The sequence below is a fragment of the Capsicum annuum genome, chromosome 5 (genome assembly GCF_002878395.1).
Source record: "Capsicum annuum cultivar UCD-10X-F1 chromosome 5, UCD10Xv1.1, whole genome shotgun sequence".
In the NCBI taxonomy this organism is placed as follows: domain Eukaryota; kingdom Viridiplantae; phylum Streptophyta; class Magnoliopsida; order Solanales; family Solanaceae; genus Capsicum; species Capsicum annuum.
Genome location: NC_061115.1, coordinates 20,866,307 through 20,893,477, shown reverse-complemented (window position 1 = coordinate 20,893,477; position 27,171 = coordinate 20,866,307). Strand labels below are relative to the sequence as shown.

Sequence of the window (27,171 nt, the reverse complement as noted above, 5' to 3'; positions counted from 1 at the left end):
CGATATATAACATATCAAAAATTCAAATTTAAATTCCTTCAATATAATTCTCGATAATTTTGTGAATTAGCCCTAAATTTTATCATGCTGAAAATTTCAGATCTGCACATCTTTACTAAAACTTCCATATCTTAAAGCAGGAATGGAGAAATTATAAGTCACTTGATTCTTATGAAACTAGTCACAAAGATATACATCATTTCTGGAATTCATAATTTAAAACCCTCGAGATTATTTTAGATATTATTCCAAAATCAACATTGAGTTTTGATGCATCAATAATTTCAGATTTATGCAATGTTACGAAAAAATTTATATCTCAATGTGGGAGAATCAAAATCATGATCCACTTGATTTTATAGATCCAAGAAACATGAATATATAACATACAAAAATTTGAATTTGAACACTTCCTGAATTGTTCTAGATGATTTTTTGAAGTCGTACTTACATGTTGTCCGGCAGAGGATCCCAAATTTGCATCGCCTCACCAAATAGTTTATATCTTGATGTAGGACCATCACCACCAAAGAGAGTTTTGATTGCTTCAAACTAGATTTTGAAGGATTTATTCTCATCAAGGAATCTTGTCTCAATCCATATTGGTGAAATATAACTTTCAAGATCGCAATGCTCTAGCAGGGAACATTCTTTCTATCTATTTTTTTTACTTTATTTCTTGTTTCCTACTTTTTTCGCATGGTTGAAACAAATATCAATATGCAACAATCGGCTTAGGTTAAGAGATTTTAACTTTTCCTCCGTACACTCTAAGATCAACTAATTTTGACTTCAAGACGGTGGCTATGCAACAATCAACTTAGCGTGCGAGAGTTTAACTTCTCCTCTGTACACTCTAAGACTGGCCAATTTGACTTCAAAATGGTAGCTATGCAACAATCAATTTAGGGTGAGAGAGTTTAAATATGACTCCGTACACTCTAAGATAGACCAATTTGACTTCCAGACGGTGGCTATACAATAATCGTCTTAGGGAGCGAGAGTTTGACTTTGCCTCCATAAACTCTAAGACTAACTAATTTGACTTCGAGATGATGTCTATACAACAATCGGCTTAGGGTGAGAGAGTTTAACTTCGCCTTCGTACACTCTAAGTCCAACCAATTTGACTTTAAGATGGTGGCTATGCAACAATCGGCTTAGGGGTGATTGTTTAACTTTGCCTCCGTACACTCTCAGACCGAACAATTTGACTTCAAAACCATCCTTTCACATAAAAAAATCCATCTGAATGCCATCTTAAGGTGCAAAAGGATAAATCTTGTCCACCTTAAGACATGAAAATTTTGATATCCTTTTAAGGATAAACTTGTGAGATGCCATCTTAAGGTGAAAAGAGACAAATCTTGTCCACCTTTAGGCATGGAAATTTAGATATCCTTTTAAGGATAAATCCATTAGAGTCCAGCTTAAGATGCGAAGGCACAAATATTATCCTCTTTAAGTCATGGAAATTTTGATATTCTTTTAAGGATAAACACGTAAGAGGCTAGCTTATGGTATAAAAGGACAAATATTATCCAACTTTAGGCATGAAAATTTTGAGATCGTTTTAGTTTTAGTCTTGGAGAAATTTAGCATTCCGAATCCCATTAAAGGAATGGGTTCCCCGTCATTGAGACACAAGTATTTAGCATGATTTTAAAACTTAATTAAGATGTATGCAAGCTTAACTTTCATATGGCGGATCAAGCGGGGACATGTTATTTTTGACAATTTTGTAATTAACTCAGAATGAAATTCCAACCTCCTACGTACCTCAGTAAAGAGGATCAAGTCACAACGTAGTTGTAGGTGAGTGTGTTTTTTTTTGTGTCATAGCTTTTGCCTAGGCCCCCTGTTTTGAGATTTTCAACCTAGCGGATATTTTTTGGGCCATATATAGTTTATACAGTTGGGGGCCAGGAGTGAACATTCAGTTTATACTCGTGCCTTAAGGAGTGTCATCTTCCTTCAAGGATTGTAATTCTTCAAGAACTTGGCGTTAATGCCGTCCGTATCAACAGGCCTGTAAGCACCATTTGAATATGCCTCTTGTACAACGTATGGTCTATCATACTTTGGAGTAAATTTTCCCCTAGACTTGCGAGAAGTGATAATTGGTCTCCTTACTGCAAGAACTTGATCTCTAAATTGGAAGCACCTCAAGCAAACTCTTTTGTTGAAAGAATGAGATAGAAGGGCTTGGTAACATTCAAGATTTTGCTAAGCCTCTAGTCTTTTCTCATCAAGAGCTTCTAATTCAGCAAGATGCAACTTAGCATTTTCTTCATCGGTGATCCCTTCTTGAATAGTCAGTATTAAAGAAGATATTTGATGCTCAAGTGGCAGGACTACTTCAACTCCAAAAGCAAGTGAATATGGGGTTGCCTGCATCAAAGTACGATAAGTTTTTCTATATGCCCATAAAGCTTATTTCATTCATTCATGCCAGTCTTTCTTGGGCTTGGAGATGACTTTCTTCAATAGATTGCATAAAGTCTTATTAAATGCTTCAGCTAAACCATTAGCGGCAGCATAATACATAGAAGACTTTCACTACTTGAAGCCAAAGAGATCACAAATATTGCTCATCAACTTATTATCAAATGGCTTGCCGCTGTCGGTTATTATATATTGGGGGATTCCAAAGTGGTAGATGATATTCACTTGGATGAAATTCACAATATTCTCCTTCTTTACTTCTTTGAGATAAATAACTTTTTCCCCTTTTAAAAAGTAATCCGTTGAAACCAAGATGTATAAATGTCCACCAGAAGATTTTGTTAGTGGACCAACAACATCCATTCCCTAAGCATTGAATAGCCAAGATACTATAGTTGGTGTAACACTTTAGGAGGTTGATGAGTGAAATTGAAATATGCATGGAATTGACTAGCTTTGCATTTTCTAGCATAGTCCAAGCAATCTTTCACCATTGTTGGCAAATAATATCCCATCCTTTTAATGTGAAAATGGAGCTTCGATCCAGACTGATGCGATCCATAAACTCCTGAACGCGCTTCTTACAAAGCTTGAATTGCTTCTTCCTTTCCCAAACATAGCAAGAGTATTCCTTCAAATGATCTTGGGTATAGCGTGTCTTTCTAGTAAAGAAAACTAGGTGCACGACGACAAATGTCAGTCCTTCTCCTTGAATCCTCTAGAAGTATCCCATAACATAAGTAATCAATGATAGATTGCTGTCAATATTCTTTTACTACTTCATACATTGAAGCAAGGTATTCAACTTTATTTTCTATATCCTCATTTGACGGCGGTACTACTCATTCTTGGTGGATAGTAACTCACGTCTAATTTAGAAAATTTAGGGTTGAGGCCAAAGCATCTAGGGAATCAACTTGCTTATTATCTCCCCTTTGCATATGTTGGATGGTTAATTCTCCATGCCACCCCATCAACTTATACGAATAATCATGATATGGTCGTCTCTCAGGCTTTCTGATTTCATAGCTTCCCAAAAGTTGTCTAATCACTAATTAGGAGTCACCTAATACTTGTAATTACAACTGTTTTATGTCAATTTCCATCTCATGTCCAAGTATTAACGTCTGATATTCAACAACATTATTAGAGCAATGATTTATTAGGGTAAAAGAGTATGGGATGACCTTTTCTTGTGGAGTGACAAATACCACACCGGAACTAAATCTATCTTAATATATGGCACCATCAAAGTATATCTTCCATGGGGGTCTGTCTTTAATAGCCATTCTATTTTCATCAGGAATTTCATTGCTCAGTTCCCAGTCATTGGGTATTGGGTGGTTTTCCAAGAAGTCAGCCAATGTTTTTCCCTTTACAGCCTTTTAGGGAGTGTGCATAATCTCAAACTGTTGAACTAAAGGTACCATCTTGCAAGTCATCTACTAAGGACTGGTTTCAATATTACAAACTTGATGAGATTTTCCCCAGACACAAGATGGAAAACATGAGTTTGAAAGTAGTGTTTCATCTTTTGAATCAAGAAGACCAATGCCAAACACAACCTTTTTGATTGGAGAATACTTTAGCTCACTTGGTTTCATCATCCTTCTCAGATAGTAAAGAGGGTTCTCTTTTCCTTCACTATTTTCTTAAGCCAGTAGTGCTCCAACTGACTTTTCTTATGCCGCGATGTAGAGTATCAATAGTTTCCCAGGTATAGGTAAAACTGGTGACTTTATTAAGTATGATTTAATACTCTCAAAGAAATTAATACAAGCTTGGTCCTATTTGAAGGGAGTATCCTTCTTCATCAGATAACTAAATGATTGATATTTTCCAGCCAGGTTTGAGATAAACCTACTTAAATATGCTAGCCTTCCTTGAAGACTTTTTAACTCGTGAATGTTTTGAGGCTTAGGCATCTTCAAAATCACATCAACCTTGGCTTGATCAATTTTAATTCATCGGTGTTGTACAATGAAGCCAAGAAACTTTTCAGAAGTAACTCCAAAGGCACACTTCAATGGATTCATCCTAAGTTGATATCTTAGAAGTAACTCAAACACCATTTTTAGGTCTCTTAAGTGATCCTTTATCTTTCTTTGACTTCATTACTAGATCATTCACTTAGCATTCAATATTTTTATGGAGTAAACCATCAAAGATGTTTTAGATAGACCTTTAATAAGTGGCATTAGTGTTCTTTAAACCAAAAGACATCACCTTGTAGCAATAGATACCTTTGGGCATACGAAATATAGAGAGTTCACCATCCTTTGGTGCCATGTGAATTTTATTATCTCCAGATGAACCATCCATGAAGGACATTGCCTCATAGCCAGTGATGTCACCAATCATCAACTCTGGTATGGGGATTGGAAAATCATCCTTAGACCAGGCATTGTTGAGATTCCGAAAGTTGACACAAACTTAAATTTGGCCATTCTTCTTTTATACTAAAACAATACTTGAAATCCACGTGGGATATTTTACTCCACAAATAAAGCCAGCTTTAATGAGTTTGTTAACTTCATTTTCAATCAACGAAACCAACTCTGGACTAAAGCGCCTTTGGGCTAGCTTAATAGACGAGCCCCATTTTTGAACGCCAATTTATAGACTACTAATTTTGTATCTAAGCCGACATTTCTTTGTAACTCCAATCGAAGACATCCATATATTCTTTGAGTATGTCTATATAAGCGATTTTCTCCTTCACTTATAGAAAGGAACTCAGGTAAGTTGGTCTTAGGTCTTCATCAGTTCAAAGATTAACTTTTTTCAAGGGATATATCATGTCCTTCACTCCTTCTTTAAGTTGTGATGGAGCATCTCCATTATAATTTTCCTCCTAGGGGTCACCATTATTGATTTATATATGATAACACCTGAAAGAATCTTCTATCTCTTGATCAACCTTCATTCGAGATGAGACATCTTTCTCATTGTGGATCTTAACATGATATGAGGAGCCAACACTTTCTTTATCTTCCTTGCACTTCTTGGTATAAATCACAGTATGAGCCTTTGATTTTAATACCTCATTGCATGAAACCACTAGTTTCATTTGCTGCCCAATTCTATAAGGAATCAAACTTTGGAAATCCTTTTGGATATTAAGTAAAGAGCGCATCATCGTGCTTTGATGACTTCTCTAACGCTTGGTGCTTTTTTTCTTATTTAGAGGTCCTAACTTTTCAAACATAAAAGATCTTGCATTTGTTTCTCCAAGTCGTCAAAGACAGAAGGCCTTTTGTTGGATGCAGTAGACTATTATTGTACAGTGATGTAGTTACTAATCGCCCTACTTATGGTGATGCAGATTGGAGGTGGTTGCATGTATCCCAGGCCTTCACGTGCCTTCCTTGTTGTACCTTCTGATGGAAGTCTACCCAACCTTGATGGCTTATTAGGATTATATCCAGACTTTACAAATAGATTGTATGCATTTATGTCGAAGACCTCTTTTGTACGTTTCATAGGGAGTGTCATATCTTGTGGCGGGTTTTGAGCCACAGACTCTCAAAGTAGTCTTGATGATAGATTTATTGCATCAATCTTCCTGATAGGTAAAGATATACCCTTTAGCATATTATCTTAGGCATTAGATGGCTAATTTTTCTCTTTCTTTACCTTAGGTACGTAGCAAAGAATAGGAGTTACCTTCTTTTTCGTAGGTGCCACACTATTTTTATTCAACGTGAGGAGGGGCTTCTTGGCGGCAACTTTTTCGACAGTCACCGCGACCTTATTAGATACAAGATCATCACACATGGTCTTGCTGACATCTTCAACCCTTTTCTCATTCACAACATAATTCTTTAAGTAGAACTTTACATCGACAAAGTGTGACTCAGCTTCAATGAATTGCTTATCATCGGAAACTATCTTTCTTTCCACTCTATTTTTGAGGTACTTCAAGCATTGATAGTAATAAGATGAGATAATTTTGTTCTCGTGTACCCAAGTCCTACCAAGTAACATATTGCATGAAGTTTTGGTATCTATAACATGCATCAATGCATTTGATTGAAAATCATTCATTCAAATCCCTAACTTGACAGCTCCCATAGCCCTCTGGCCCCCTTGATTGAATCCTTGGATCATTATACGAATTTAATCCAGTTCGCCAGTAGTGATGCCAAGTTCCTTTATTATAGGGATAGCCAGGATGTTAACTCTGGATCCCTCATTAATCAAGATTCTATTTATCTTCTTTTCTAAATTTGACCTACCATGTACAAGGGATGATTGTGTAGGGTTCCTCCAAGTAGAATATCATTATTGATAAATGTGATTTTTGTATCGCATACATGTGCCTCCTTGTCAAGAGTTTCAGAAAGCTTTCTAGAAGATAAAGGGACTTCCATGGGTAGATTTTCACCCTTTGCCCCATCTTTGGTAGTATTAAAATAAGATGCCTCAAGGTTGACTTGAGCAGTTTTTGCAAGAAACCAACTTGGTAAAAATTCTTCCAACATTATTGGACACCGTGGTTTTTAGTAGTGAAGCTCTATTACCCTCATCTTCTTTTAGAAGTTCAACTAACTTCTGTTTCTTTATTTCTTTTCACCATCCTCTTTCTAGTTAGATGCTCGGATGACTCCTTTTGTGTACTCGTCTTTCTATATCTGTGCCTGGTCACCAGAGTCTAACCTTCATCATTGCCTTCGTCAAATGAAGACCTGGAAGGCTCTAATATTTTCTAATTATACTCTTCAAAAAATATTTGGACTAGATCGAGTAAGCCAAAAGTAATAGTGATTTGATGAGAACTGGTCGTCTCATCATCGAAAAAGATCTTCTTCTCATTTGCCAATTGCATGACTTTGTCTATAAAGACAAAGAAATTTTCCATAGGGTGACTTACAAGCCTAGGATACTTGCAATAATTTAGGTCATTGGTCCTTCCAGCTTTATTGGGTCACTTCACCTTTGGGAGTTCAATGAGCTTATATGCAAGGAGCTCATTGAAAATCTCAGCAACATCAAAATCAAGGAAAGGATATTTCTTTTCTTGCATCTCTTTTAAAGTCTTCTAATTTGGACGTGCTCCGAAAGTCATCTTCACACTTTGCTTCTTGCTTACCTTCGTTGTGACCTTCACAGGAGATATATCAATATTCATGGATTTCTTGTTATCACTTTTAGGGATAAACTTTCCCTATTTTTTGTGTTCTTGCCTATCCATTCCCCTTCGAGGGACATGGATATGTGCTACCCCTTTTACAGCAGAAGATTCCAGTGCATTCCTTGGATGCACATATTAATTACAGAGTATGCACTGAGCTTGTCTTTGCAGTTTAGACTTGCATTTCTCCGTTGATTGATGAAGTCAATAACTTTCTCATCTCTTTTTTTTGAGTATTTGTAAATATACCATGCTCACCGCATTCCTTGTGCTATAAAAGCAATTTAGAAACTCATGCTCTAATTTCTCCCAACTATCGATTGAGTTAGGATCAAGGTCTATATACCAATCAAAGGAATTTTCCTTTAGAAAACAAAAAAACTATTTGACAAGATTGTCACCGTAGGTTCCAACATTATTACATGTTTGAACAAAGTGTGCGACATATTGTTTTGGGTTTCCTTTGCCCTCAAATTATTGAAATTTGGGAGATTGATAACCAGTAGGCATTTTGAGGCTATCAATACTTACAGTGTAAGTCTTGAAATACATAAGGTAAGACTTGGAAAAAACACCATACTTGTCTTTGAGGGTCCCTTTAATGAATTACATCAATTGCTCAATTGGGATCATCCCCTCAGAAGAAACTCGTACCTCTTTAGTCGGTGAAGTTTATTTCATGGGATGTTCTATCTCGTGATCTGTTATAGATTTTATAGGTACATGTCTAGACTCTTCTTCTATCAATCTCTTGATCCTATCCACTATCATATCAATCCAGCCATCTTAATTCTGAATATATTTGGTCAGGCCCTCAATTGCCTTTGTCAGATTTGCAAGTTGCTCCTCCATAGAAAAGACATTAGTCACCATTGATTTCATGATCACTGGAGATGTTAGAGAGTAATACATATTATTGCATAAGTTGATCTTTGAAGTGCTCAGCTTATGCAGTGTAAGTGGAGATGATGCATTTGTTTAATGACCATCGCTCTTTGCGCCAGTGTGATTGGAACTGGGATGCTCAAGTAGATCTAGAGTCTTATTACGTGATTCCTCCCACTACTTTCTTATTTCAAATAACTTGAATTGGACTTCGTTCCTTTTTGGGTTGAAGATCCAAAAAATAGAGTTGGCACGGATGACACTGGATGTGTTTGTTGTCCTAGCAAGCCTACCTTGCTCCTTGTAACAGCTCCCAAGCTTTCAAAAGTAACACCAATGATACTTTCTACTTCAGTGGAGAACTTTGAATCAGCAGCCTTAGAAGCAATTGATTGAGAGTTGACCTTCTTGGAAGTTATTTCAGTGTTGTTCTTAAACTTTGAAGTATGAAAAGTTGAGATGAGAGTTAGAGATTGTCCCACTGAGTATGCCAATTTGTTTGCAACATAATTTAATTCATGGTAAACTTCAACCACAAATAAAAATATAAAGAAACAATAATTTTATTGATAAACGATGTGGGTAGGAATTTGTTCCTCCCTTGATCCTTCTCTTTTGATTTTCTCCTTAATTCAAGGGCCATCAGTAGTGTATTTATCGAATGTAGGAAGATTTGGATATGAATTTATCTGTAATGAGAGGGTCGTTGATGGAATATTTCTCAAATGTAGGCATATTTGGATTTGATATGGAATGCTTCATAATTTGTGGGCCATTAGTGGTGTATTTCTAGAATGTAGGAATATTTGGATTCTATCTCCTTAGTGGCATATTTTTTGAACGTAGGAATATTTGGATTTGATCTCCATGAAAGGATGATTTGTGCATCTTTTTGATTTATTTTATTTTGAAGAAGAGAGGATTTTTGATCCCTGATATTACATGAGTTTATGAAATTATCTAGAAATATTTGAGATTTATGAATATCTCATGAATTTGTGGGATATTTGGGATCTTGTAAGGATGGATATTTTCCCCCTTTATATATGCGTAATTTAGGGTTTAGATAGATTAGCCACTGAGCTAGATTTAGGGTAAAGTATCCCAAGAACTCTAAAAAAAATTGAACTCTTTTTTCAGAGTCCACAAAATTTCAATGTTTAAAAATGCCCCCTACTTCAAGGCTTGTCGGAGTGTAGAATGACGAACCTCAAAGCCGAGTCTTAAAATACCGCTTTCATCTTTATGGTCATGTGTATGCAGATTTGCATATTTGATTTATGAGAGAAGAGATGAAGGGAAGATTTAATCCCACTAAGCGTGCCAGAATTTCTTGGACAATAAAATTTTGTGACCAAAAAATAGATAATTTGAGACAAAAAATATTGCAACAATCGATTTATTGATTTTAATATGTAAGTGTTACAATCTCTGTGAATCTTCTGATTCACCTTTTCAAATATAAACTCAAGGGCTTAAAGCTTCATCTTGAATTTGAACTTGATTTGTTGAATTGAGGGACTTTATCCTAACTTGTGCTTGAATTCAAGGGCTTTTGAGCTTGTTCTTGAATATTGGGGTCTTTGATCTTGAATCTTGATGAACTTGATTTGAATGCTTGAGCTTTATAGAGAAATTACAGCGTTTGATCCACAATCTTCTCTTGTTTCTTGTTAAGAGTTTTGGGGGTCCTTTTCTAAATTATGAGACCATTATTTATAGTTTTGGAAAAGAAAGAGTCGTGATGAAAATGGACTTTCTTTGACCAATCAGATTTGAGTGACATATCAACTTTTATGGGCTTTGATTTCATTGGTCCTACTGTATCATTTTGACATATGGCATGGTCCTATTGGCTCATTCCCTTGACTTTACATGTCATGTCATTTGACATGTGGCGCTTATTTGGGCCTTTAGAATATGACAATATTATAACGACCTAAAAATTTGATGAAATATGTGAAATTTGTGATTTTGTATGATTTTAATATTTTACCTCTCCTCGTAGTTGCATTATGGTATTTTTAAGGTGTGGGAGTGATTTTCATGACTTGCGATGTATTTTGGTATCATTTATGTGATATTGTGGTTTTTGATAGCTTCGAGAGCCTTATTTTAGACTTATTTGGATATTTTTTTATCCGTACGGCGGATGTCCAAACGGAGTGCGCCATCAGCTCTGGAATATCGAATTTAAACCAGGTAGACCTTTGGTTTGGGTCTCGGTGCACTCGGAATCATTTCGATCTATTATCGAAAAATATAGGTGTGGGATCCACATTTGATCGAAAAGACCTCGTATGGGAAATCCAACTTTACCAGCTGATCTAGAATGTTGATTTTAGGGTGTTAGCATATTTGATATAATTTTACGGCTTTTAAATCTCATTTCTATCCTAGATTTGGAAAATTATGATTTCGGATTTCGGGGGTCAACTTTGTGAAAATGATATTTTTTCATAAATCTGACTTTTCCAACGCGTATGGAACGTCGAATTTAGTATGGTTGCATAGTTCATTTGTATATATCAACCTCCAAATGAATTCCGAGCACTCTTTTGACGTGTGAGTTGAACTTTAAAAATAAAGTAAAACTGCTGATGCAGTTTTTCTGCTATAAATATAACAGATTTTTCACTTTTTGGTCTATTTTGCTCATTTTTCATCTTGCCTCTTGAGAGTTAAACTCTAAAATAGTGTGAGAACTTAAAATTAAAGTTTGTGGGAGCTTGGGAAGCTAGATTAACATCTATTTCTTGGTTTTATTATGGATTTAAGTTAAGAATTTAACCTTTTCTTATTAATTTCTTGATAAATTTCTCAAAACCCCAAAAATCTTAGGGCTTGATTTTAAACCTCAATTTCACTCATTTTCACTTGAATAATTTTTTATCTTATAATTACTAGTTTTTCATCAATTTAACCTTCAAAACAACTCCTATTCTTGATTTTTATCCGGATTTCAAAGCTTTTACCCAGTAAAGCTCAAAAATTATTTTTCTTCAATTTGAACCCCATTTTTTACTCGATATAACTTGGATTTTTAGATTTAGGTTCCAAAAAATATCGGGAACACGTTTTTGAAGTAAAGCTCTGATTTTGCCCTTTTTTCAGAAACCCATTTAGGGGGTCTGTTTTGACCCAAACCAAAAATAATCAATATGGGTGTCGTTGATTTTTTTTTGACACCTAGATTTCATATTTGATATTTTTATTAGAGTTTGAGATTGTTTGTGAAAATTAAGGTCACGGGTTTAAGTGTAGCGGACCGATTTTGACTTTCGAGGTAGGTTATGGATTAATTCTTTCAGATTGGGTTGGGTAGTAAATGATGGTGTAAAATAAATGTTAAGGTGGGGAATAATTATGAAAAATGACTATTTATGTGTTGTGCTCGTGTGGGGGCTTATATGTGATGTTGTAATGCCCCGAGACTACCCCTGGACGTCACATGGTGCTTAGGACCATAAGTGATCCCAAGCTAACCCATGAACTGGCATACTATTAAGCAACTAGTTTAAATATGTATAAAATAACTGAGTTTACTGTGCAGAACATAGTCACGATGAAATCTGGGAATAATACAATACTGATACAATTTTATATTATGATAAAACTTAAGAGAGAAACTGAAATTACATAACTGACATCTACGAAGCCTTTACTATACTGACTATAGATAGCTAGGATGCGACTCCAACTACCACTAATCAATACATATGAGCAAGAAATTAAAGTACATAAATAATATCTAATTGAAATTCCTAAAGTAGGAAGACTCATCCCCTGCTGGCTGGAATCTGCAATTGTCTGATATGCATGCTACAATTGGTACCTACATTATTAAAAAATATAGCACATAAAGGTATATGTGAATCAGTACTTTTGGATGTACTGAACATGTGGGGGTGAATGCATAAATAAAACAATAATGTACTATTCATACAAACTGTCAAAAACCGCGTGCTAAGTGTAAGTGACCCACCTAGTCTTGAGTAACCAAATCTGTGAAATCATAAATCATGAGTAGTAAAGCATAAAGGTAATTTTGTGAGCCACCCACTTAGTTCTAAAAAGCAGCTAGTCTTATTTTATTTTAAAATCATGCTAGCTAAGTGTAAAAAGGACTCATCTTTATCATATGAAAAATAAAAGCTGAAATCTGATAACTGAAGTCTTATATAAGACAATATCTGAGTAAATTTGTGAGCCATTACGCTTAGTTTCAAAAAACTGTTTTGTTATTCTTTTTTTGTAAGGGAGGTTCTTCTAATCGACATAAATCATGTGAGCAATTATGCATTCCAACATCCCGTTCCCCTATGGAGAAAAACTCACGTTGGAGAGAGGGTTCATACTCTTGCCAAGGAGTATAACCTAAGCTAAGTGATCACAATCTATATTTTTTATCCATATAAATGGGAATAATTTGTACTTATGTTTGCTCATAGTTCTGGGGAATTAGGATACACTAAACCCACACTTCCCTCTTGGTGCTAAATACTACTCCCTTACTTATATGCTATTCTGTTGGAAATCCACTTTAAAATGGCTTAAGGGTTTAAAATGAAAACCAGTTATGCATCTATTTAATCAAAACTGTAAAGTGAATTTAATACCTTATCCGTGGATCAAAAGATCAAATGTTGTTCAAATTTAAATGTAAACTGGTCATAGGATACATAAAAGCATAATCTTTTTGGAATATAAATACTCAAACTAGGGGCTTAAAAACCCATGCTTTAAACTCATGTAAATTCATAGAAAAACATCATTCTCAATATGCTTCTTGAAATACTTCACAATATCAATATAATGAGATCAACATTACAATATCATGCTTAAAACTCAAATGGGAAATCTATAATCAATATTTCAAATCATACTCATGGTATTCAAATAATAAAATAGAGTTCTTTAAATCAAGACAAATATGGAATTTCATACTTCAATCACTTTATAAATCCATAACTCAAAATAAGATACTTTGGGTATGAACCCTAATTGCGATTGACGTAAATTCATGTAAATTCATCTTTAAAAATTAGTTTGGGGAACAAGGATGAAAGGATTCGTAACGCCCCAAAATATTATCCCGAGACGTCACACGGTGCTTAAGGCTACGAGTAGCCCTAAGCTAACCCTTTGAGACTGCTAATTCTTCTAACACTTACTTTAAGATAATATAGCCAAGAATAATTGTTCTATCATATCAAAACTAAATGAATAAATGATAGATACTGTCTAAATAACAAATACTAATAGTTTTTAAATAAACTCGTAGTCCGACATGCCTCTACAACTAGCAAAGAACTAGAGAGCCATTGGAACAGACCCCCAACTAACTTGAACTGAACTAAAAAACAATAGTTCAAATACTAAAAGAAAACTAAAAATCTGAAGAAGTAGGCCCTCGAATCATGAGGACTCACCACTGTGGGAACGTAGATAAAGATGCTCGAACTACTCACGCTGCGAATATTGAGCACCTGGACCTACATTATAAGACAATGTAGCACACAGACGTATATATGTATCAGTACTTGAAGGATGTACTGAGAATATGGGGGTGTAATGCATTAAGTAAACAATATCATTAATCTTTATAAAACCATTCACGCAAATATGAATAACTCACATAGCTTGAATAAGTCTGAAATATAGATCTCATAAGTCAGGAATGATGAACAGGTAGTATAAATCTCGTGAGTCATTACACTTAGTTCTAAAATTTGTGTTCCCCTCTTATTCTCAAAGCTTGTAAACAAAAGAATTCTTAAAAACAATAAACTCATACTTTTATCGTAAAGAGAATAGGGGACTTCTTTTGAAACTTAGGGAATTAAAGACTCGAGATTATGGAATTTTGGGACTTGGGAGTTTCTTATAACCGATATAAACCATGTGAGCTGACATGGAGTCCAACGTATTGCCTACGTTGGGGAGAGATTCTCTATCCTTTCCATCGGAATAGAACATTAACTTTAGTGATCATTATCTCAACCCACTTGGGCTGAATCATAATCCTAGGTGGCTCGTAGTTCAGAGGCATGAAACCTTGGAATCAAGCCCAACTCAGTGTTAATACTGCTCCCATAGGCTCAAAACTTTAGGAAATCAACTTTAAATAATACCAGAATGTGTAATGAAATAACTATGCTTCACTTTGCTTTAAATCATAGATAATGTGGATTCCTATCTTTACTTGGTTCAAAATATCAACTTTCTTTATCAAAATATCTTTTCATGGGACACTTAAATCATGATCATTCTTGAAATATCAAGACTAAATCTTAGAGATTTAAACCCATGCTTCAAATTAATATCAAACACCATAAAGTTCATGTTGTATAACACAATTGTTCTTAATTCAACTTAAAATCTGGAAAATATAATCATGTACATAAATATTCAAAAGTAGACGTGTAATTTAATATACAAATCACTCAAAATATCAAAATCATACAATTAGAAACACGGGGTATAAACCCTAGCGTAACCTTCATGGAAATCAATTAAAATTCAAAAATTCATAACTTAAAATAAATTTTTGGGCACAAGAACAGAAGAAGTGTTCTTGTTCAAACCCCACATACCTTAAATTGTGAACTTAATGAATATACTTGCTTGTGAGATTCTACTTGTAATCTTGAATATGGGTTCTTGGAGTTCTTGAACTAGGAGCTTGGAATCTTGACTTAATTTAGAGAATTGATGGAGAAATATTGAGTTTCTTGGAGAGGAAGTATGATGAACTAGGGTTTTTGTTTGTAGAGAATGATGATTAGGGCATAAAATGCCTTTCTATATGATAGATTTTATGTTATTAGGTGGATTAGAGGTAGGGTAATTGACCAAAATACCCCCTTATTACTCTTAATGAAGCTGGAAAAACTTATCTGGGAGCTGATTTTATGGGCCACCGCGATGCGGCACTATCGCGGTGGCTCACTGAAATTTGATGAATGGGAATCTGGAGGTCACCGCGATGCGGAGCCATCGCATTGTCCCACTAGTTGGGATCTAGAACTTCAACGCGATGCGCCACAATCGCTCTAGGCTACTGGAAATTGACTATTTGGAAATTGGGATCCTCCGCGATGCACCACCATCGTGGAGTCCCACTGGAATTGGACAAACGCTAATTAATCCCTCTCTGCGACACGCTAAACACCAGAATGATGGTTTTTTACTACTAGAACTTAAATTAGTCATAACTTCTTTCCCGGTTATCAGATTTAGGCGAATCATATATCATTGGAAAGCTAATTCAATTTCTCACATAATAAAAAGTCAAAATTAGGAAAATTATATATAATTTAAACATAACTCACTTTATAAGTCATCCCTTAATATTCTAGAGATGAAATTAGGCTTGAAGAAAGTTCAGGGTACTACAGGATTATCCTTGTTCATAACCCCACACAACTTAGTGACGATGAAATCATGAAAAGATTGGACCTTTAATTTTGATTGAAAGAATCTTTGTAGAGAAATTTGAATTTTGATCTTAACTTCTTGTTTATTGAGAGACGACGCTTAGATTTTGTTCTTGGGAAGAGGGGAAGGTTTTTGGATCATAACTTGACTGATTTGGGGCTTAGGCATTGTAAATAATGCGTTTAAAAACTCCTTTTAACAATTTGGAGTTATTAGGGACAGTTTAGGGGTGTGAAATGACTTCAGCACCCTTGATATAAGTCAAAACGGAGTGTTTTTGGCACTTGGCATTGACTTAGGTGATGATTAGTCAATCACCCAAGCTAGGCTTTGCATCGCAATTCCCATCACACAAGTTGGGTTGGGCGGCGCATTGCCCATCGCACACCCTTACTGCCTCTCACCAAAATGAGTATAACTCTTCCTTTAGGTATCAAATTAAGGAAAAATTTGTAATGTTGGAACTCTAATTCAATTATCTACAATTTGATGCATCTTGATATGAAAAATTCTATATACAACAAAATTTATACACTTTAAAAGTCGACCCTTGTTGAATCGAACACCAAACTTTGGACGAATATAAGGTTTTTAGCTCAACTTGACTCTAAGTGATTTCTATGAACATTGATCACCTACTACACACTTCACACACTAGGATAATTATCATGAAACTTATATTCACATAGGAATAATTTGTCATTAGCTTATACGCGTAAGAACAACGGTTAGAATTCTAGCACAAAAATACGGGTTATTACATTATCTCCCCCTTGGAATCATTCGTCCTCGAATGATGGGTAGGAATTTATTAAAACATTAAAAGTATGGAATAATGTAGACATGACATGTCTACTAATGAAGGATATAGCTAAGCTGAAACTTTAAAAATTCTGTCATGAAATTGAATTCTGAGCTGATTTTACTTTATTGACTATCAGGAACTCATTCATGCTTGGAGTTTAGAACTCACTTGAGATTTCCATGATGCAATCATTAATATAGAATTGTGAAGTTATAACTAATATATTAAAAATTCCAAGAGTCACTAAGGATGGAATAAAGTATGCAATTTCTCATTTAGGGATTATCCCTTAATAAGATACGTATAAGAATCAAAGGAAAAAGAGGCTTCATGGCATCACTAAGTACATTTTGTCAGCATAAATCGTGAGGTAACAAGACCAAGGTCGTACAAAGGTATTGCATTGTCTGAGATGGAATACTTGGAAAAATAAGACCATGCACTGAACATTATGAACTATATCATGACTAAATATCTAAATCTAAAACTGATGCCTAGTGCATGGGCTGAGATGAATACCAATTTGCACGAATGATAACATTTTACCTCATGGAATGGCCTTAATTGTGAAACTTTGGGTAGTAAGACTAAATGAAAGATAGAAAACCATCAAACTTATCTATCTGACTGCTAAACTAAATTTTTGTCTATGCAGACTAAATCATACTGAGAGCTTATAGTCAATTAGAGTATTTCTTTAACACTATTTGCAAGAAGTTCTAATAAAATTTAGGGAGCAAAGAATCTTGGGCATGATCTGAATACGATATTTGGATAAGGAATCAAAACATTGATACAACACTATATATAGAACATAGACGTATAACTCATAAGCTAGGATAGAATTACTAGGCCTTATGCAAAACAACTTCTTACTTTCAAGCTCAGCAACACTTCTCAAATACTCCCTCAACTATACTATTCCCCTTAAATACCATACTCATTTGATTCAACTTATAATTCTCACATGGGGATTGAAAAATCCATCTACTAAAGTCTAAACTGAACTAAAGACTCTTACCATGATCAAGGATAACTTGAAATCACAAGGTACAACACGCCACACCCTAATACTAGTCTAAACCACATGATTCAATATTTTTAGAGCTCACTCCCTAAGCATAACATGCCTTACCACTTCAATCACTAACTCAGAACTCTTACTATGGATTCACTTGCACATATAGCATCCATCGACTTACATGCCATCCTGACATTCAAGTCTATCACTATAACCACATAAGAGGTTTTAGGCACCTAATTTACTTAGGAATTTTTTCTCATATTATATAATGCCTTCATAAATAACAACTTTCATGCACTATTCTTAAGAAGACATACCCAAAATTCTCAACTAACTATTGTAAACACCTAATTTTTGACCAAACTGAATGTTTTACGTCATTTAGTATCTTATTTTACAAGATTGCTTTTAAAGTTTGGAAAATTACAAAATAAAGTCATATTAAAATAAGTTTTTGTTTATTTATTTTTATTACTTATTTATTTATTTATTTAAAAAAAAAAAAAAAAGAGAAGAAGAAGTCAAATCCTAAATCTACCCAAACCACCCACAATCCCCCACTCCTAATCAACCTCCCCCACTATCCCTCCCACACTACCACAACTACAAACACTACTACCACTACTATATATACTACAAAAACCAAAACACTACTACTAGAATACTAATACTATACACTACACACGGAAACTACAAAAACCAAAACACTACTACCACTACTATATATGCACTACTACCTATATATACATATGCACACTACTACTACAGCATAGACATGCACATGCACACTACACTACATATTATACACACGACACACATGCACTACTAGGAGAAACACACTACAGAATATACACGACACACCACTACTACATACACTACACTACTAATACTATATACACGCACACGGAAAAGAAAAAAAAACCACTACACCACTATACTACAAACATACACACAAACGGAAGAGAAGAAGAGTTTGGAGTACCGTTCGAGTTTCCGGTGACGACGTTTTCGTTCTTCATTCGGAATAATTCATCACCGAGGTTCATATCAAATCTGTACTATTTATTTAAGTGTTAATGTGAATCGAAGCATGACCAAAAGTTATTTAACAGATTTCATTGTTATTTGTTACGTAAAATTTATTATGGATATGTGAGCTTTTAATTTTAGTTGCATGTTTAAATTTATTTTTTCCGCATTTAAAAGCTGTGTATGAATTTGATGCATATTAAATGCTAAACGTGTTTCAACTTTGTTTGGACTATTAAGTGAACTGTTGTTAATTACTTTTAATGGAGAAGACAATACTTTTCCTAGTATTAGATCCTAAAGATAATATAGAACTATCTTTATGTGTGAATTATTAACCTGTCCCTGGAAGTTGAAGTCGGCAATCTCATGTTTGTTCGCACTTATACAACCACATGTTTATTTATTATTTTTTTTTCTATATATATGTTTTAGTTTTTGCCATGTCCAGATTTAAGCTCATGATGTAGAAGTAGAATGCATTTTTAGAATGATTATTTATTTTATTTTCTTTCTAATGTTAAATGTTTTCATGCGTTAAAACTAATTTGATTAAAGAATAAATTCATGTTTGCTTGGTTTAGGAATATACGATTTTTCATTTTTTTTTTGAAGTTCATGTTGCATGAATTGATGATAAAGATGTGATTCAAACGATTTTGTTTCTTAAAAAACATGAAACTTACAACCATATAGTGGATATTAATCATATCTTAATCAGTTCGATTATTATTGTTTACATTCCATGTTTATGTCCAAAAAAAAAAAAAAAAAAAAAATCGAATGCGATTCGATCTTTTCTCTGTTTGTGTTGCTAACCAGTTGGATTTTGTGTTAATTTATAAACTTCAAACTAACCCATTTCTGGTTAAAAATATAAGACCCTTTCATTAATTAGAATGAGATTGAGAGATATGAATTACGAATTTACTCAAGACATATCATAAATGATAAAAGAAAGAGGGAAATCAATTTGTGAGATAACGAGGCGAGTTGTGAATTATTTCAAGACTCATTGAAAATTTGAAAAAAAAATAGAGAAAAATGAGTTTAGGTTTGATCAAAAGAAAATTTAAAGTTTAACATATAAACAAAAATTAACGATAAGTTGGAAAGCCCTGCTACCGACCATTCGTTATAATAAATTGACTTACCGTTTGAAATTGATAGAATTAGGTGGGTAGATTTTAAACCTATGGGGAGCTCAGTTAGACTACGAAAATGGGGACGACTTATAAATGCCGTGAAGGCGTGAGAAACGTGCCAAAATTTGTGGTGAGGCCGAAAAGTACTACTATCGGTAAGCCACATGTCAATATAATAAATAATTTCAAAATAAATTAAAAGAGGGAGGCAAACAACTTCTAGGTTAACAAATATTATGAGTCCTAAAAAAAAAAATTAATTTAAGCCGGGCGTAAGTCATTAAAGCGACCGTGCTAGAACCACGGGACTCGGGGGGTGCCTAACACCTTCCCCTCGGTCAACAGAATTCCTTATCCGGATTTCTAGTTCGCAGATCGAAAAATAAAAATTAAAGAGTCATTTTCTTTTTGAATAGGGATTCAATAAGGTGACTTGGAACACCCAAACTCAATTCCAAGTGGCGACTCTGTAAATAAAATAATCCCTTTTCAAAACGTCACTTTAATTGGAAAGACCCATTTTTCTCCAAAACCAGCTCCCTAGCGGGGGGTCGGATGCGGTGAAAGAGAGGGGTGTGACAACTATGACGTATACCAAATATTTACCTCAATATTCGTTCATTCTTTAACCTTAGATATAAAATCATAAATAATATTTCTTAATGAGGGTCATCAACTCTCTCTCATCTAAATTGTTGCTTATCAATTATCATCACCATTATCTTAACATAGGAAGAGGTCACTGAAGGGCTAACACATAAGGACCCGAAGCATGAAAGAATACTATACATAACTCTGACAGTTAACTGAGACCTAAAGAATAAAATGTTAGAGGCATGGATTCATTAAAGAGATCTAAACTGAGGACATACATAATATAAACTTGATTTCACTAGGATCATGAGTTTCAGAGAACTGATCATACTTTGATACATGAGTTTATAATTAACATAAGCTATTAACCATAAGAATGGAGTTCACATTTTCATGAGGGATAAGTTGAATCAAAGAGTGAAGCTGTTACTTGCTTTCTAGAAGATGAGAATGGACTTAGTATGCATGAAGTGTATAATCATTGGCCTTTGGCATGGATCTATCACGCAAGACATAGATTTGGTATGATAATGACTGAAATCCAAGGAATACTCTAGAGTAAGAAGAGATCACTATCTCATCATAACTCTTATTGACATGTATCACAATCTAATCCTCAAAAAAAAATTTGGTTTTTCACTCTACCATTTCCCCCTAAGATCAAAGATGACTTTCTAAGCTTATGGGTCTACTTTATATCCTCGATACTAAGCCAAATTTCTCTGCTCTAACGGTCTACACATAAATGCTAAACTCACATGAATAAACTATATTTTGAACTTACTGACTTCATTCTTGCAGATAAAATCCTTAACTTTCTAGCTTTAATAGTCATCATCATAGACTTATGCTCTAGTAACTCGACAAACATACCTGCCTCACTAACTACATAATCATAGCCTAACAAGATCGCACTTCTATACTTACATTCCCCCCAGACCATAAGACTAAAATTCATACTTAAATGACTCAACACCATCTATCCAAAACTCCTTAACTTAGTTATTAAGAACACCATGTACTATATAATAGCCTTCTTCCACTTAGCAACTCAAGGTTACTACTAACCACACACAACACTTAATAACCTTAGAAAATAATATAACCCCATAGCACCATGGGTACACCTCTACATCACACCTACAACATCATACATAATCTTAAATCAATAAACTTAAATTCTTGCATTCACTGTTTCAAGCCTATTAGTTCACCTCCATATAACTTTCATCACTAACCAAGCAATTATTACATCTATCTTAATGACCATCCACTGTTCAAACTTAGTGTCTAGTGCTAGGCATGATGAACAATACAACCTCACATACTATTCTTGCTCGAAAGTTATAAAATAAAATATCAGGAAACACTAGTCTACTAGAACTTCATGACTATAATAATCGGTCATAATCATCTAATATACCTTATTAAAATATGTTAGCACATCTTTCTTATACACATTATGACTATTTACCTATCTATAAAACTAAATTACTTTCATAGCTCTATAATTTTCTACTAAACTTTTTTTTGCAACCTTAGGGGAAGCCTAAATTAACAATACTCAACCAACAAATACTTTCATCAATAAACTATACTTTTCTAACAAAAGAAATACCATCAATAACTCCTTTGATACTTCAGTCAAACAATAATTTACCTTAACTAATAACTCCTTCTCTACCTTCTACTAAACTAACATACAAGGACATATCACTTCACTACTAACTCAATCATATGTAAAAGTCCAGCTATATACATTCAATCAATCGCCCTCACCACCTTTTTTATCAATACACTTCTGAACCCATGCTTCTAAATATAAGAAGGTTCTACTACTTATAAATCATAAAACTCTAGGAGTTCAATATCCCTTGAATGCAAACTTTATTTAACATTCTAGGTTCATACTATTACCTCCTATGAGCACTATCTGTATTGAAGGGTTAGTAAGGAATCTGTATACATATCTTAATATGTCTTAACTAAAGGACTTATGGGGATAAGGAAATAACGTTCAACCTGAGAAACTTATAACTCACTAGAGAGCTCCTCTCAAGCCTCTTATGTGACTTGTGAAGTTACTAATAGTAAATCTGAGAGCATCTTCTTGGGAGGAATTGTAACTTGCTAATCATGTTATCTCAAGAATATGACATAGATGGAAAATTATAGAGTAACACATGAATTGACATAAGTTTCTAAGAGGACAACTTTACAGCGTGACCTAGAGTATGAAAGAAATAAAACTTTTCTTAAGTGCCCTGTAGCCTCTCAAAGAAAAGTACAGATGTCTCTGTACTATTTTGCAAGACTCTACTAGACACAGCTTCATAAACACCCTAGGACACTTGAACTCTGTGATCTGATATCAAGTTTGTAATGCCTCAAGACTATCCCCTGGACGTCATATGGTGCTTAGGACCATAAGTGATCCCAAGCTAACCCATGAACTAGCATACTGTTAAGAAACTAGTTTAAATATGTATAAAATAACTGAGTTTACTGTACGGAAACATAGACATGATAAAATTTAGGAAAAATACAATACTGGTACAATTTTACATTCTGATAAAACTTAAGAGAGAAACTGAAATTACATGACTGACTCTGACTGAAATCTATGAAACCTTTACTATATTGACTACGGATAGTTGGGACGTGACTCTAACTATCAGTAATCAATACATATGAGTAAGAAAGTAAAGTACATAAATAACATCTAATTGGAGTCCCAAAAGTAGGAGGACTTATCCCCTGCTGGATGGAATCTACAACTGTCTGATTATGATGTGCCTGCTATAATAGGTACCTACATTATTAAATAATGTATCACTTAGATGTATATATGTATCAGTACTTTTGGAATGTACTAATCAAGTGAGGGTGAATACATAAGTAAAACAATAATGCACTATTCATACAAACTATCAAAAACCACATGCTAAGTGTAAGTGACTCACCTAGGCTTGAATGATCAAAACTGTAAAATCATAAATCATGAGTAGTATAGCGTAAAGGTAATTTTGTAATCCATCCACTTAGTTATAAAAAGTTGTAGTATTATTTTGTTTTAAGATCATGCTGGCTAAGAGTAAAAAGGACTCAACTTTATCATATGAAAACTAAAAGCTGAAATATGAAAACTCAAGTCTTATGTAAGATAATATCTGAGTAAATTTGTGAGCCATTACACTTAGTTTTTAATAACTGTTCTGTTATTCTTTTTTTGTTAGGGAGGTTCTTCTAAACGACATAAATCATGTGAGCTATCATGGAGTCCAACGTATTATTCCCTTAAGGAGAATCTCACGTTAGGGAGAGGTCTCATACTCTTGCCAAGGAGTATAACCTAAGCTAAGTGATCACAATATGTATCTTTTATCCATATAAATGGAAATAATTTGTACTTACATTGGCTCATAGTTTTGGAAAATAGGATGAACTAAATCCACACTTCCCACTCGTTCCTAAATACTACTCCCTTACTTATATGCTTATTCTATTGGAAATTCACTTTAAAATAGCATAAGTGTTTATAATGACAACCAGTTATGCGTCTGCTTACTTTAAACTGTAATAGAATCTATAATCAAAACTGTAAAGTGGATTTCATATATTAGTTGTGGATCAATAAATCAAATTTTATTCAAATTTGAATGTAAACTAGTCATAAGATGTATAAAAACATAATTTTTTTGGAATATCAATAGTCAAACTAAGGGCTTAAAACCCCATGTTTTAAACTCATGTAAATTCCTAACAAAACATCATTCTCAATATGATTCATGAAATACTTCACAATATCAATATAATGAGATCAACATTACAATATCATGCTTAAACTCAATTGGAAAATCCGTAATCAATATCTCAAATCATACTCATGGTATTCAAATAATAAAAAGAGAGTTCTTTAAATCAAGACAAATATGGAATTTCATACTTCAATCACTTTATAAATCCATAACTCAAAACAATATACTTTGGGTATGAACCCTAATTGCAATTCACGTAAATTCATCTTTAAAAACTAGTTTGGGGAACAAGGATGAAAGGATTATCCTTGTTCATAACTGCACATACCTTAGTGACAATGAAATTGTGAAAAAAATTGGACCTTTAAGCTTGATTGAAAGAATCCTTATAGAGAACTTTGAATTTGGAGCTTAACCTCTTGATTCTTGAAAGATGACACTTAAATTTTGTTCTTGGAAAGAGGGGAAGTGTTTTGGATAGTAACTTGTCTGATTTGGGGCTTAGGAATTGCAAATAATGCGTTAAAAATTCCTTATAATGATTTGGAGAGATTAGTGATGGTTTAGGGGTGTGAAATGACTTCAACACCCTTGATATAAGTAAAAAAAGAGTGTTTCAAGCACTTGGCAATGACTTAGCCGACGCCTAGTCAATATCCCAAGCTAGGATTTGCGTTGCATTGCCCATCGCCCATGTTGGGTTGGGCGGCGAATTGCCCATCGCACACCTTTACTGCCTCTCGCAAAAATGGGCATAACTTTTGTATGGGATATAGGATTAATGGAAAATTGGTATCATTGGAAATATAATTCAATTATATACAATTTGGTGGGTCTTGGGATGAAAAATTCTACATACATCAAAAGTTATACTCTTTTAAAGTTGATCCTTGTAGAATCGAATACCAAACTTTTGATGAATCTAAGGTTCTTAGCTCAACTTGGATCTAAGTGATTTCTATAAACATTCTTCACCTGCTATACACTTCATACACTAGGATAATTATCATGAAACTTATATTCACATGGTAATCATTTGTATTAGGGCTTATACGCGTAAGAAGAATAGTTAGAATTCTAGAGCAAAATACGGGGTATTAACAAATGTAATTGTCCAAATTGAGATATTATGTGATATGTGTGACCGTGTGGGGTACTGTGTGATATTGATAGCCTTGAATATATATGAATAATTGTATTGTGTTGTTAAAATGCTTAATGTGGTACCATTGGTGTATTGTGATTGTATCCATACTTTGTTTGCAAATAAGACATGTAAAAATTCATGGATGATACAAAAATAATGAGTGGATATTGGCTCATGCGGTTATAAAAATGTTTCATTGTGTTTTTTTATGGAAATATATCATGTGGTTGTTTGTGAAAATACTCACTGTGATTGGTTGTGAGAATTACATCTTCATATCATACTCATTCATGAAAAATTAGTACCACCGTAGCAACATCTGAGAAATACTGGAAATACCTTTCTCAAAGATATTATAAAACCTTATAAAATCCTTTTAGAGGAATGTGCCAGAAAGCATATATGAGATATGTGGATTGTATATGGGTTTATGAACCCCCCATGTGTCCTGCATTAAGAGGTTTGTCTCTGTAGGTGTATAAGGGGATTGTGCGATGATCCTGGAGGTTGTGAGAAGACCTCGTACATCATCATCATCATAGACACTGCACTCACGTTATTGTGTTATGTTGTGTTGTATTGGCATATTTACTTGTAGTCTATGTATTTATCATATCTTCTTTTACTTGTATTTGATGATCTTGTATATGCATGCCCCCCTTGTTCTCTTTATATGTGATATAATATGTACTTTTGTTCTATATTAGTGTGATGTTGCATTATATGTGAGATATATTAGAACTGTTAGTGCAAGTGGTGTGGGCTACCATTGTGGGATATTTTTTTATTGTAGATGACGTTACCTTAGTGTATAGTTTGTATGCTTTATTTACTACTTTGTTTAGTTGTCCTATAATACCTACTGAGTACAAGTGGACCACACTCATGCCCACTGTGCCCTTTTAATGCAGGTTCTGGCTTGAGTGCGCCTCAGCTTGCTTGACTCGCGAGATTGTTGGAGCTTTCAAGGTAGCAATTGGGCATTCATGCGTTCGAATTTCACTTCTATCTTTCTATAGAATTTATGTCTTTATTAGTATTTAGAGACATATATTTTTCCTTTGTGGTTATTTTTTGGATGTATTTGACTCCTGAATTGTATTAGTAGTTCTTAGACACCTGGTTTTGGGTATGATTGGTATTTTGGATAAGTTCTTTCTACATTGTTATGATTATTTTTATGGTTCAGCTTTGTTCTAGAAGGCTTTTCTTGGGATATTTCTATGTTTTTCTCTTTTTGTATCGATTTGGATGATAGGCTTACTTGTCAAGTCACTCCGTGATAAGTGCCATCATGATCTTCATTTTTTGGGGTCGTGACAAATATCTTGGGCTAAGCAACATGGGCTCATCATTTGTATCCCAAATTAATGGTCTAGCCCAATGAAAATTGAACATTAATTAAATCCATATATGTTTGGACTTAAATAATTAATCCAATTATATTAATCCACAATATTTATTTAGGACTAATATATTTTGAATTTAATATAATCCTAATTTCATTCGGATTTTACTTTAATAAAATCTCGTTGCTCACAATTCATTACTAATATATCTTGTAACAACTTGAATTGGAGGACACAAAATCCAAAGAATTACAAAGTAGTAGTAATCTTACATACCTTAATACAATTGACACACTAATGACCGAAAAAGGAGGGGCTAGGCTTGATTCTTGAAGCAATTATCTTGTATTCTTAAAATTTTGTGTTGGGAGGAAAAACAATATTATCTTTTGGAAGGTAAATAAAGAACCGTTCTA

At 34.1% G+C, this 27,171-nt stretch overlaps 1 pseudogene; it reads left to right on the top strand.

The window, feature by feature from the left end:
- The window catches only part of LOC124898442, a 61,126-nt pseudogene that overhangs the window by 9,505 nt on the left and 24,450 nt on the right, over nt 1–27,171 (top strand).